We start from the raw sequence: 15071 nt of genomic DNA, 5'->3' as shown, positions 1-15071 counted from the left end.
ATACAAGACCACTGATAATCTCCCTCGATCTGGGGCTCCACGCAAGATCTCACCCCGTGGGGTCAAAATGATCACAAGAACGGTGAGCAACAATCCCAGAACCACACGGGGGGACCTAGTGAATGACCTGCAGAGAGCTGGGACCAAAGTAACAAAGCCTACCATCAGTAACACACTACGCCACCAGGGACTCAAATCCTGCAGTGCCAGACGTGTCCCCCTGCTTATGCCAGTACATGTCCAGGCCCGTCTGAAGTTTGCTAGAGAGCATTTGAATGGTCCAGAAGAAGATTGGGAGAATGTCATATGGTCAGGTGAAACCAAAATATAACTTTTTGGAGGACGAAGAATGCTGAGTTGCATCCAAAGAACACCATACCTACTGTGAAGCATGGGGGTGGAAACATCATGCTTTGGGGCTGTTTTTCTGCATAGGGACCAGGACGACTGATCCGTGTAAAGGAAATAATGAATGGGGCCATGAAACGATGACATTTTGAGTGAAAACCTCCTTCCATCAGCAAGGGCATAGAAGTTGAAACATGGCTGGGGCTTTCAGCATGACAATGATCCCAAACACACCGCCCTGGCAACGAAGGAGTGGCTTCGTAAGAAGCATTTCAAGGTCCTGGAGTGGCCTAGCCAGTCTCCCCCTCAACCCCATAGAAAATCTTTGGAGGGAGTTGAAAGTCCGTGTTGCCCAGCAACAGCCCCAAAACATCACTGCTCTAGAGGAGATCTGCATGAAGGAATGGGAAAAGCAAAAGTGTGTGAAAATCTTGTGAAGACTTACAGAAAACATTTGACCTCTGTCATTGCCAACAAAGGGTATTGAGATAAACTTTTGTTATTGACCAAATACTTATTTTCCACCATAATTTGCAAATAAATTCATTAAAAATCCTACAAAAAGATTTTCTAGATTTTTTTTCTCATTTTGTCTGTCATAGTTGAAGTGTACCTATGATGAAAATTACAGGCCTCTCTCATTTTTTTAAGTGCGAGAACTTGCACAATTGGTAGCTGACTAAATACTTTTTTGCCCCACTGTATGTTGTGTACTGTTTAAGGGTTTCAATTACTTCATTAGCGGTGGTTGCTGATGCATAGATGGCTGAATCATCAGTATACATGGACACACATGCTTTGTTTTATGCCAGTGGCAGGTCATTGGTAAAAATAGAAAAGAGTAGAGGGCCAAGAGAGCTTCCCTGCGGTACACCACACTTTACATGTTTGACATTAGAGAACCTTCCATTAAAGAAAACCCTCTGAGTTCTATTAGATAGATTGCCATATTGTGGATTCAGAGCGGAGGTTGAAAAGGCATAGCAGGTACATTTTTTCAACAACCGGTTATGGTCAATTATATCAATGGCTGCACTGAAATCGATCAGTACAGCGCCCACAGTCTTCTTATTATCAATTTATTTCAACCAATCAGTAATTTGTGTCAGTGCAGTACATGTTGCATGCCCTTCTCTACAAGCATGCTAAAAGTCTGTTGTTAATTTGTTTAGAGAGAAATAGCATTGTATTTGGTCAAACACCAAGAGCTGGCAGCAAGCTTATAGGTCTGCTGTTATAGAACCAGTAAAGGCCGCTTTACCACTCTTGGGTAGCGCAAAAACTTTGGCTTCCCTCCAGGCCTGAGGACAAAGACTTTCCTGTAGTCTCAGATTAAAAATATGACAGATAGGAGTGGCTACAGTCAGCTACCATCCTCAGTAGATTTCCATCTAAGTTGTCAATGTCAGGAAGTTGGTCAGTATAGAGCGATAACAATTTTTCCATCTCTTTCTTTTTGTTTTTTTTATGCATGAATAAGATGGCTCACTGTTTGTTGTTGGCATTTCCTGTCTAAATTTGCTCACTTTGCCAATGAAATAATCATTCAAATAATTGGCAACATAAAATGGTTTTCTGATGAATAAGCCAACTTCGATTTCTTTCTGTGTAACGCTCAATGAGTCAGGCTCATTGTGTGGAGTCAGGCTCAGAAAGCAAAGGATGCGGGAAAAAACACGCTTTAATGTCCAAAATCAAAAAGAACAAAATAGTTATACCCAACACAGGCGTAACTATTACTACAATAAGTACCCTTAGGTAAAAATACCAGGACAGCGAGAAAACCCAACAAAACACTAACACCTCTCACAAATACAGAAGAACAAGCCCACACAAACAGAAGCGGGCTAAACGAACTTAAATAACACCACCCTAACAACCAAACAATGAACAGGTGAAAACAATTAGACAAAACCAAACGAACACGGACAAAGGATCGGTGGCAGCTAGTAGACCGGCGACAACAACCGCCGAGCGCCACCCGAACAAGAAAGGGAGCCACCTTCGGTAATATTCGTGACATTCTGCCTATAATTTAATTTACTCATCATTCTTTATCATTGATCTTGGCTTCATAATGCAGTTTTTGTTTTGAGTTTAGTCTCATAATTTCTCAATTTTCAGCGTCAACCAATCAGATGTGCAGCCAGACATATTAGCCACTCCTTTTGCCCCATCTGTCAACCAAATAGTTTTTCAGTTGCTCATCAATCCATGGAGCCTTAACAGTTCTGTCAGTTTCTTAACAGTTGCATGTTTATCAATAATTGAAAGAAAATATGTCATTCATGAAGTGCAGCATCTGGATGCTCCTAATTAATCACATCAGACCAAGAAATATTTTTAACATCATCCAAATAAGAGTCACAGCAAAATCTTTTGTATGATCTCTTTACTCACTATTTTGGGCCCAGCTTTTGGAAATTTGGCTGTCCTGGATAAAGCCACTATATTGTGATCACTGCGTCCAATGGGTATGGATACAGCTTTAGAACAAAGTTATATAGTATTAGTAAAAATGTGATTAATACATGTGGATGATCTTGTTCCTGTAGTGTTTGTAAACACCCTGGTAGGTTGATTAATAACTGGAACCAGATTACAGGCACTGGTTACAGTGAGAAGCTTCCTCATGAGCGGACAGCTTGACGAAATCCAGTCAATATTCAGGTCCCCAAGAAATTCGACCTCTCTGTTTACACTATCAAGCACTTCACCCATTATTTAGCTACTGACTGTTAGTACTTGGTGGCCTAAAAGAAAATGCTTCAATACAACACTTCAATAACACTTGACATAAGATATTCTCTCAGCATTACTGAGATATGGCTCTGAATATATAAACTCAGCAAAAGATAAAACGTCCTCTCACTGTCAACTGTTTAGTTTCAGCATACTTAAAATGTGTATATATTTGTATGAACATAACAAGATTCAACTGAGACAAACTGAACAAGTTCAAAACCAGAAGTAACAGTTAGCATCTGGTGTTGCCACCAGCTGCATTAAAACCTCTTCGGGCTAGGGGGCACAATTTTCACGTCCGGATGAAAAGCGTGCCCAAAGTAAACTGCCTGCTACTCAGGCCCAGAAGCTAACATATGCAGATTATTTGTAGATTGGGATAGAAAACACTCTGATGTTTCTAAAACGGTTTGAATGATGCCTGTGAGTGTAACAGAACTTATTTGGCAGGCGAAACCCAGAGGACAAACCATTCAGGAAATTTATTTTTTGAGGTCACTACCTTTACAATGGGTTTTCAATGAGAATCTAGATTTTTAAGGTACTTGCTTGCAGTTCCTATTGCTTCCACTGGATGTCAACAGTCTTTAGAAATTGGTGGATGTTTTTCCTTTGTGTAATGAAGAAGTAAGGCAGTTCAGAACGAGGGTCGAGTGAAGTGTACTGTTTGCTAGAGGCGCTTGACCTGAAAGCTAGCTACACTTTGTTTTTATCCTCTATTGAACGCAGTTTATCCCATCTTAAATGTTATTGATTATTTACGTTAAAAAAATACCTAAAGTTGTATTAGGAAAGTTGTTTGAAATGTTTGGACAAAGATTACAGGTAAGTCATTAGATATTTTGTAGTCATGTTGCGAGAGTTGGAACCAGTGTTTTTCTGGATCAAACGCGCCAAATAAATGGACATTTTGGATATATATAGACGGAATTAATCAAACTAAAGGACCATTTGTGATGTTTATGGGACATATTGGAGTGCCAACAGAAGAAGCTCGTCAAAGGTAAGGCATGAATTATCGAGTTATTTCTGAGTTTCGTGTCGCTCATGGCAGATTGAAATGTGATTTTCATGTGTTGGTATGCTGGGCGCTGTCCTCAGATAATAGCATGGTTTGCTTTCACTGTAAAGCCTTTTTGAAATCTGACACATTGGCTGGATTAACATGTGTGATTTCATAAAAGTTTAATATTTATAGTAATTTGAATTTGGCGCTCTGCAATTTCACCGGATGTTGTCGAGGGGTTCCGCTAGCGAAACGTCTAGCCATAAGTACTGCAGTGCATCTCCTCCGCATGGACTGCATGAGATTTTCCACTTCTTGCTGTGAGATGTTACCCCACTGTTCCACCAAGGCACCTGCAAGTTTCTGAGGGGAATGGCCCTAGCCCCCACCCTCCGATCCAACAGTTCCCAGACGTGCCCAATGGGATTGAGATCCGGGCTCTTCGCTGACCATGGCAGAACACTGACATTCCTGTCTTGCAGGAAATTATGCACAGAACGAGCAATATGGCTGGTGGCATTGTCATGCTGGAGGGTCATGTCAGGACGAGCCTGCAGGAAGGGTATCACATGAGGGAGGAGGATGTCTTCCCTGTAACACACAGCGTTTAGATTGTCTGCAATGACAACACTCTCAGTTCGATGATGTTGTGACACACCGCCCAGACCATGAAGGACCCTCCACCCCCATATCGATCCCGCCCCATAGTAGTCCTACAAGCCCTCTGTCCAGCATCTTTCCGCCTACTGCGGACAGTCTGAGCACTGATGGAGGGATTGTGCGTTCCTGATGTAACTCGGACAGTTGTTGCCATCCTGTACCGCAGGTGTGATGTTCGGATATACCGATTATGTGCAGGTATTGTTACACGTGGTCTGCCACTGCAAGGACGATCAGCTGTCCATCCTGTCTCCCTGTAGTGCTGTCTTCGGCGTCTCACAGTACGGACATTGCAATTTATTGCCCTGGCCACATATGCAGTCCTCATGCCTCCTTGCAGCATGCCTAAGGCACGTTTACGAAGATGAGCAGGGACCCTTGACATCTTTCTTTTGGTCTTTTTCAGAGTCAGCAGAAAGGCCTCTTTAGTGTTCTAAGTTTTCATAACTGTGACCTTAATTTCCTACCATCTGTAAGCGGTTAGTCTTAAAACCACTCTGGGATATGTGGGACCCACCTGGCCAAAAGCCAAAGTGGTGTGCCAAATTCAAATAAATTAATATAAAAATTAACTTTCATGAAATCACACATGCAAGATACCAAATTAAAGCTACACTTGTTGTGAATCTAGCCAACATGTCAGATTTCAAAAAGGCTTTTCGGCGAAAGCAAACGTAGCTATTATCTGAGGATAGCACCATAGTAAACAAACACTGAAAAGCATATTTCAACCCTCCAGGTGTAACACAAAACGCAGAAATAAGGATATAATTCATGCCTTACCTTTGACAAGCTTCTTTTGATGGCACTCCAATATGTCCCATAAAGATCACAATTCCGTCTATATATATCCAAAATGTCTATTTATTTGGCATGTTTGATCCAGAAAACACCGGTTCCAACTTGCGCAACGTGACTACAAAATCTCTAAAGTTACCTGTAAACTTTGCCAAACATTTCAAACTACTTTTGTAATACAACTTTAGGTATTTTTTAACGTAAATCAATAAAATTGAAGACGGGATCTGTGTTCAATACAGGAGGAAAACAAACTGTAGCTAGCTTTCAGGTCACGCACCTCTAACAAAGAGTCCTCTTCACTCAAGCCTCGTTCTGAACAGTGTTACTTCTTCATTACACAAAGGAAAAACCAACAAATTTTAAATGACTGTTGACATCCAGTGGAAGTGGTAGGAACTGCAAGAAGGTCCCTTAGAAATCTTGATTCCCAATGAAAATTCTGAATGGTTTGTTCTCGGGGTTTCGCCTGCATAATAAGTTCTGTTATACTCAGTCGTGAACTTCAGAGTGTGTTCCATTCAATACTACTAATAATATGCATATATTAGCATCTGGGACAGAGTAGCAGGCAGTTTACTCTGGGCAACTTATTCATCCAAGCTACTCAATACTGCCTCCGTGTCACCAAGAAGTTATTAACGACCGTTCCACAGGTGCATGTTCATTAATTGTTCATGGTTCTTTGAACAAGCATGGGAAACAGTGTTTAAAACCTGTTAGAGCTCTACGGGCGCTATTTCATTTTTGGATAAAAAACGTTCCCGTTTTAAGCGCGATATTTTGTCACGAAAAGATGCTCGACTATGCATATTCTTGACAGTTTTGGAAAGAAAACACTCTGAAGTTTCAGAATCTGCAAAGATTTTGTCTGTAAGTGCCCCAGAACTCATTCTACAGGCAAAACCAAGATGATGCATCACCCAGGAATTAGCAGAATTTCTGAAGCTCTGTTTTCCATTCTCTCCTTATATGGCTGTGATTGCGCAACGAATGAGCCTACACTTTCTGTCGTTCGCCCAAGGTCTTAGCAGCATTGTGACGTATTTGTAGGCATATCATTGGAAGATTGACCATAAGAGACTACATTTTCCAAGTGTCCGCCTGGTGTCCTGCGTCGAATTCGGTGCGCAATTGCCAGCTGCTTCTACTTTACCATTTGATTCAGGGGAGAAAGCATGTGTCCAAGAACGATGTATCAATGAAGAGATATGTGAAAAACACCTTGATGATTGATTCTAAACAACGTTTGCCATGTTTTCAGTCGATATTATGGAGTTAATTTGGAAAAAAGTTTGCGTTTTGAGGACTGAATTTTGGGATTTTTTTTGGTAGCCAAATGTGATGTATAAAACGGAGCTATTTCTAATACACAAGGAATCTTTTTGGAAAAACTGAGCATCTGCTATCTAACTGAGAGTATCCTCATTGAAAACATGTTTTTGTTAATGTTGCGTGCTGGATGCTAACGCTAATGCTAACGCTAAATGCTAACGCGAAATGCTAACGCTAGCTAGCTACTTTTACACAAATGATTGTTTTCCTATGGTTGAGAAGCATATTTTGAAAATCTGAGATGACAGTGTTGTTTACAAAAGGCTAAGCTTGAGAGATGGCATATTTATTTCATTTCATTTGCGATTTTCATAAATAGTTAACGTTGTGTTATGCTAATGAGCTTGCTGATAGATTTACACAATCCTGGATACAGGGTTTTTTTCATAGCTAAACGTGACGCAGAAAACGGAGCGATTTGTCCTAAACAAATAATCTTTCAGGAAAAACTGAACATTTGCTATCTGAGAGTCTCCTCATTGAAAACATCTGAAGTTCTTCAAAGGTAAATGATTTTATTTGAATGCTTTTCTGTTTTTTTGTGTAAATGTTGCCAGCTGAATGCTAATGCTAAATGCTACGTTAGCCATCAATACTGTTACACAAATGCTTGTTTTGCAATGGTTGAGAAGCATATTTTGAAAATCTGAGATGACAGTGTTGTTAACAAAAGGCTAAGCTTGAGAGCTAGCATATTTATTTCATTTCATTTGCGATTTTCATGAATAGTTAACGTTGCGTTATGGTAATGAGCTTGAGTCTGTATTCACGATCCCGGATCCGGGATGGGGAGATCAGAAAGGTTAAACCATTTAAAATGAAGATCTGTGAAGTTCTTGGCCATAGTGGAGTTTGGAGTGTGACTGTTTGAGGTTGTGGACAGGTGTCTTTTATACTGATAACAAGTTCAAACAGGTGCCATTAATACAGGTAACGAACGAGTGGAGGACAGAGGAGCCTCTTAAAGAACAAGTTACAGGTCTGTGAGAGCCAGAAATCTTGCTTGTTTGTAGGTGACCAAATACTTATTTTCCACCATAATTTGCAAATAAATTCATTAAAAATCCTACAATGTGATTTTCTGGATTTTTTTCTCTCATTTTGTCTGTCATAGTTGAAGTGTACCTATGATGAAAATTACAGGCCTCTCATCTTTTTAAGTGGGGGAACTTGCACAATTGGTGGCTGACTAAATACTTTTTTGCCCCACTGTAGCTATAAAAGCACAGTAGCATATGTCTCAATGCAGTGATTTGTGGCTTAATTGGGGTGTGGCTTTCCGTTCAGTTCTTTTTGGCAGCCTATCCCGGGCAAATTAATGTCATTCCAATTAATCTGTTCTGTTATTTTTCATCAAATCTGACTAACTCCGTGCACAGATTGCTATGAATCTGATGGTGTTTGCATATTTAGGTAAAAATACAAATAATGTCCGGTTTTGGAACACTGACGAGAGCATAAAATATATCTGATTGGGCCCACCCATGCCTATGCCCCTGCAGTGGAGTCCAAATCATGACAAAGTCCTTGTTTTCCCCTTTACAGCAGGTCTGAGCCTTGGCAAATCAAAGGCTACAGAGGCAGACATGCTACAGGCAATGTCAACCTGCCTGAAATATGCACCTCACTGCAAGGGAGGCAGTGGGAGGGCCAATGAGTAAGGAGATGAAAGAGTTCTTAAGTTAAAAGCATCAAAGCCTGTTCCGACAGTGCCTTTTTTATTGGTTTATTGTATATCTAATTTGTGTTTCAAGAAGCTTGTGCAAGAAATATATTTTTTTTAGGCTTTTTATAAATTATTTGGGCTTGTACATCTATTTTGTGGTGCAATACATGTATTTAAACTGTTCTTGAATAATAATACAAAATAAAGAAATACATACGTTTTTACATGGACAAAGGTTTACACAATTCTGTTCCAAGTTACTGCTCTAATTGTGTTGCACGGAATGACAACAGCTAAGATTAGTATAGACCCTAAGTCTGGAAGATACATTTTGCACCATGAGTAGATTTATATTCTACATACAGGGTGCTTTTCAAGAGTGTGCAACATCAGAAAGGTCCTTGTTGATACGTTTTGTTTTCATATTCTTAGCTCAGGCCCTCATCCTTTTAATGTAAAGAAGCTTACGTCACAAAATGGCAGCTACTTTTAAACATCTAATCACACTTCATGGAATGGTGTGTTGAATTCATGGTGTGTGTTGGTCAAATCAGATCAATGTGTTCTCAACCTCACCTCAATATTTAAATGTACTGTAGTTGATTTAATAGTCAAGTATAGTTTTCAAACTCCGTATCGAAATTAAGAAATTACTGTTGGCTGTCTTTTTGAGTGGGTGAACAAAGGTTGAAATGTCATTGAACGACGTCTCAACCAAATTTAAACACATTTCCATGTTGAAATGACATGGTGTGCCCAAATCGGAAGAGCTGTGTTGAGCAGCAGCTCTTGAGGACCATCGTAACTAGGCTATTGCCTTCTCCCAGCTGAGCTCAGTCCTCCCCTTTAAAACATACAGTTCAATAATCTAACATGGCTAGATGAGTCCCGTACCACAGATTCCAAACCCGTTATAGCCCTGCTCTACCATGATCTTTTTCTGGCATAATCGGGTCTCTGGATGGCACTGTTATAGTGATGGTTGGTTGCTTCGTATTAGATCAGAGAGGAGATGCGAACTACAAGAATAGATGCAGTAGAATGGAATATCACAGGCAAAATGCAGTACACCAACTCTTATTCTGAGAAAAAAAGAACGGAGAAGGCAGTTCATTAGCTTTTTCGTCGACTCCCTCTATTAACCTGCCTCTCTTGCGGGTATGGGCAAGATTCTCATTGTGTGTGTCGCGTGCGTGTGTGCGATCAGAACTTGATGTTTATTAATAAGATTGCCTCATACAAACCTCTGACTCTCATTCTTGGTCTGGGCGAGGCGAACATTCGGCTACCCCACCACTCCCTCGCCTCTCCGAGGGTTAGCTCCACTCCAACCCTTCAGATCAGAGGATGGGAGAGCTTTACCTCCTCTTACCACGGCATATCACAGCATTTCCCGCCCATCATGCTACAGATCTATACAACCACCATTGCAGTTCTCTTCAAAGGAAGCCCGCCTGCGTCGATACGAATAAAACAAAAGATTTTCTAACCAGGATGAAAAAGCTAAACCCTTAAAAGCTCTGTGCAGGTTGAATTATTAATTGCACCTGTGATATGAAGCTGTTTCTCCTTAATGCCCCCTGAAAGAGTTTGGTTGTAGCCAGGAGAGGGCTTTGGGTACAAGGTGTTACGGTGCGTGAATGAGGACCCAAAAGCGAATTAACTTAAACAGAGCTTCTTTAATTACCAAACATAGGTAGGCTGAGACGGACCGGCAGATTCCGACAGGACAAGACAAGGTTACAGCAAACATGACGACAGTCTGGTTCAGGCATGAAACACAACAAACAAGAATCCGACAAGGACAGGAGCAGGAACAGAGAGAGATATAGGGACCTAATCAGAGGGAAAAAAGGGAACAGGTGGGAAAAGGGGTGACGAGGTGGTTAGGAGGAGACAAGGCACAGCTGGGGGAAAGAGGAGGAGAAAAGGTAACCTAACAACGACCAGCAGAGGGAGACAGGATGAAGGGAAAGGACAGAGACAAGACACAACATGACAGTACATGACAGTACCCCCCCACTCACCGAGCGCCTCCTGGCGCACTCGAGGAGGAAACCTGGCGGCAACGGAGGAAATCCTCGATCAGCGCACGGTCCAGCACGTCCCGAGAGGGAACCCAACTCCTCTCCTCAGGACCGTACCCCTCCCAATCTACGAGGTACTGGTGACCACGGCCCCGAGGACGCATGTCCAAAATTCTACGGACCCTGTAGATGGGTGCGCCCTCGACAAGGATGGGGGGGGGGGGGGAAGACGAGCGGGGGCGCGAAGGACGGGCTTGATGCAGGAGACATGGAAGACCGGGTGGACGCGACGAAGGTATCGCGGAAGAAGAAGTCGAACTGCGACAGGATGACACAAGGCTGCTCGAGGGGATGTTCTCATCAACAGAATTTGAATTTCAGTCAGTGCCAATAGCTGTGTGCATCCTGTTTCTCGGTACAACAGTAGGACACTCTATGGACAGCTCTTTGTGTCCTTACACGCTCTACATCCTTGAAGTGTTAGTATTGCTTGAACACTACACTGGAGTAAAGATAATGCAGGGAACATTTGGGTAGCCTAGTGGTTAAGAGTGTTGAGCCAGTAACTGAAAGGTCGCCGGTTTGATTCCCTGAGCCAGCAAGGTGGGAAAAAATGCAGTTCTGCCATTGAGCAAGGCAGTTAACCAACAACTGCTCCCCGGGCGCCAATGACGTCTAAGACCTGTCTGATTCAGAGCACTTGGGTTAAATGCGGGAGAAACATTTCGATTGAATGTATTCAGTTATGCAACTGATTAGGTATTCCATGTTAGACTAACTTACATTGGGGTAAGGGCACTGTTAGCCCAACTCTTACCTAGGGTTAAAAGTTTATTGTTGGATAAACTCTTACCTTGGGGTAAGGGTACTGTTGGCCCTTGGGGAAGAGGGAGCCAGTGAAGCGAGGCAGGATCATGTTGGGTACCAGGGTGTTGTTAAGGGTGAGATAGGCCAGTCGGGACCTGTCAGGGGACCACAATTGAGCCACTTGAGACTGCAGCACTTCCTCTGTAAAACAATAAAAGGAAAATATATTTTTTACCGGTTTATACCAAATTATAAATTTACTCTAACTCTGCCAATATTGCAGATGACACAACAGTGGTAGGCCTGATCAACGACGAGACAGCCAATAGGGAGGAGGTCAGAGATCTGGCCGGGTGGTGCCAGAATAACAACCTATCCCTCAACGTAATTAAGACTAAGGAGATGATTCTGGACTGCAGGAAGAGGAGGACTGGGCAAACCCCCATTCTCATCAACGGGGCTGTAGTGGAGCAGGTTGAGAGCTTCAAGTTCTTTGGTGTCCACATCAACAACAAACTATCATGGTCCAAACACACCAAGACAGTCGTGAAGAAGGCACTTCAAAGCCTATTCCCCTCAGGAAACTAAAAATATTTGGCATGTGTCCTCAGATCCTGAAAAGTTTCTACAGCTGCAACATCGAAAGCATCTGGTTTCATCACTGCCTGGTACAGCCTGGTACAGCAATTGCTCAGCCTCTGACCGCAAGCCACTACAGAGGGTAGTGCGTACGGCCCAGTACATCACTGGGGCTAAGCTGCCTGCCATCCAGGACACTCTACACCAGGCGGTGTCAGAGGAAGGCCCTAAAAATTGTCAAAGACCCCAGCCATAGACTGTTCTTTCTATTACCACATGGCAAGTGGTACCGGAGTGCCAAGTCTAGGACAAAAAGGCTTCAACAGTTTTTACCCCCAAGCCATAAGACTCCTGAACAGGTAATGAAATGGCTACACGGACTATTTGCATTGTGTGCCCACCCCAACCCCCACAACCACTCTTTTTACGCTGCTGCTACTCTCTGTTTATCATATTCATGTACATGCTACCTCAATTGGCCTGGCACAATTACAGAATAATTTTGGTAGCTCATGTATTTGATTCTAGCTACAAAATTAAGGAAATTAGAAGGGGGGGTTTGGCAGACAAGAATATTGCCTTGCTGAAATCCCCCACCCTTCTAATTTCCTTAAATTTGTGGCTAGAGTCAAATACTTTCTATAGAACAAACTTCACATCAGGATAGGCAGCTGAAATGAATGATTAATGTATAGTTGGAGTCTGAAGTTTACATACACATAGGTTAGTCATTAAAACTAGTTTTTCAATCCCTCCACAAATTTCTTGTTAACAAACTAGTTTTGGCAAGTCGGTTAGAACATCTACTTTGTGCATGACAAGTCATTTTTCCAATAATTGTTTACAGACAGGTTATTTAACTTATAATTCACTGTATCACAATTCCAGTGGGTCAGAAGTTTACATACACTAAGTTGACTGTGCCTTTAAACAGCTTGGAAAATTCCAGAAGCTTCTAAAGCCAATTGACATCATTTGAGTCAATTGGAGGTGTACCTGTGGATGTATTTCAAGGCCTAACTTCACACTCAGTGACTTCACACTCAGTTTACTTGACATCATGGGAAAATAAAAAGAAATCAGCCAAAACCTCTGACAAAATTGTAGACCTCCACAAGTGTGGTTCATCCTTGGGAGCAATTTCCAAACACCTGAAGGTACCACGTTCATCTGTACAAACAATAGTACGCAAGTATAAACACCATGGAACCACGCAGCCGTCATATCATTCAGGAAGGAGACGCGTTCTGTCTCCTAGAGATGAACGTACTTTGGTGCGAAAAGTGCGAATTAATCCCAGAACGGCAAATGACCTCGTGAAATCTCAACTAGGAACCAAGTCGCAGAGATGAAGAAATGAATGCATGCGCTTTCACAGGAAGGGGGGGGGGGGAGAGATTTTCGGCACAATAACATATCGCCGTAGACAACGCTTGGATAATCTTTGGATGCCGTCAGCCGTCGCACCATTGGAAGACAGCTTGGACTGTAGCCTGCAAAAGCCCATTCCTGCTCTTTTCCCACGATCCATTAAACACATTTGGTGTGTCATCATAGTGGTCTTTGACTTGTGGTCAGATTCACTGTCATTGAGAAAACCGAGAAGTGTCAAAAAATGTATTCAAACATTTCTGAATTTAAAAGTAATCTAGTTTTTCAAACGTATCTGTAATGTGATTACAATATTTTTGCTGGTAATGTAACAGATTACAGTGACTGTTTTTTTGATATCCCTTATTTGTAACGGATTATATGTAATCAGTTACTTCCCAACCCTGCTCTAAAAATACTATCTTTGTCAATTGTGTATATAAATCCTGTTCTATGCTTGACACCCATGAATTCCCTTTACTATCCGTGGTTACAAAAGACAAGACAAGCCATTTCAGAGTACTGGATTGCGCATATATTGTCATTTATGGACATTCTTAACCATTTTTGACCATAATTATCAGAACAGTGGCCGTCTTACCTTCATATAACCAATCAGTGATCCCATTAAAGACCACTCCATGTCCCGAGGACGTCAGTCTCCAAGAGATTCTTTTGACATCCGTCTGGTAATAAATGTTATTTTCAAAGACATACACCTGAGGAGGAAGACAGATGGTTCACTAATAGGCGGATATCAAATCTACTACAGGCACCTACATTTAGTTTAGGTTCCTGATTCGTAGTAAGAGCATTGCTCATCATTATCACTAAAACACCTTTGTGTGGAGGCGTTTGTGTATAACACACACACCGCTGCAGGGCTTTTCTAGATAACTGATTACATGGGGGCCACGTATAAATACTGCAGAAAGTAGATAAAGATGATAAACGGTTAATTACTTGTCTACACAGTCAAATCGCAAGAATGAATTCAACTCTTATGCAGTCAAATTTAACACTATTTTGAGGTTTAAATGTCTCATCACCATTTTGTGTTAACTACTCTGTTCATGGTGTTATTTTTGGAGATAAAACTACACTAAATGGAGTAAATATCCAACTTGCAGAGTTTTACATGAATGTACAGTACCTTCAGAAAGTATTCACACCCCTTGACTTTTTCTACATTTTGTTGTTATAGCCTGCATTTAAAAAGGAGTAGATTTATTTTGTCACTGGCCTACATACAATAACCTATAATGTCAAAGTGGTATCATGTTTTTCGAAATGTTTACAAATTAATAAAAAATGAAAAGCTGAAATGTATTGAGTCAAAAAGTAATGAATTATGGCAAGCCTAAATAAGTTCAGGAGTAAAAATGTGCTAAACAAGTAATAATAATTAGCATTTCGATTTTTTGGACTACCACATCTCTGTACCCCACACACACAAACTTATTCAAATGTATTTATAAAGCCCTTCTTACAACATCAGCTGATGTCACAAAGTGCTGTACAGAAACCCAGCCTAAAAATCTAAACAGCAAGCAATGCAGGTGTAGAAGCACGATGCCTAGGAAAAACTCCTCAGAAAGGCTAGAACCTAGGAATAAACCTAGAGAGGAACCAGGCTATGAGGGGTGGCCAGTCCTCTTCTGGCTGTGCCGGGTGGAGATTATAACAGAACATGACCAAGATGTTCAAATGTTCATAGATGACCAGCAGG

This window comes from Oncorhynchus mykiss, chromosome 22, assembly GCF_057628025.1.
Source record: "Oncorhynchus mykiss isolate SJ-2025 chromosome 22, ASM5762802v1, whole genome shotgun sequence".
Lineage (NCBI taxonomy): Eukaryota > Metazoa > Chordata > Actinopteri > Salmoniformes > Salmonidae > Oncorhynchus > Oncorhynchus mykiss.
The sequence above is the reverse complement of the archived record's forward strand: the minus strand, read 5'-3'. Positions refer to the sequence as shown.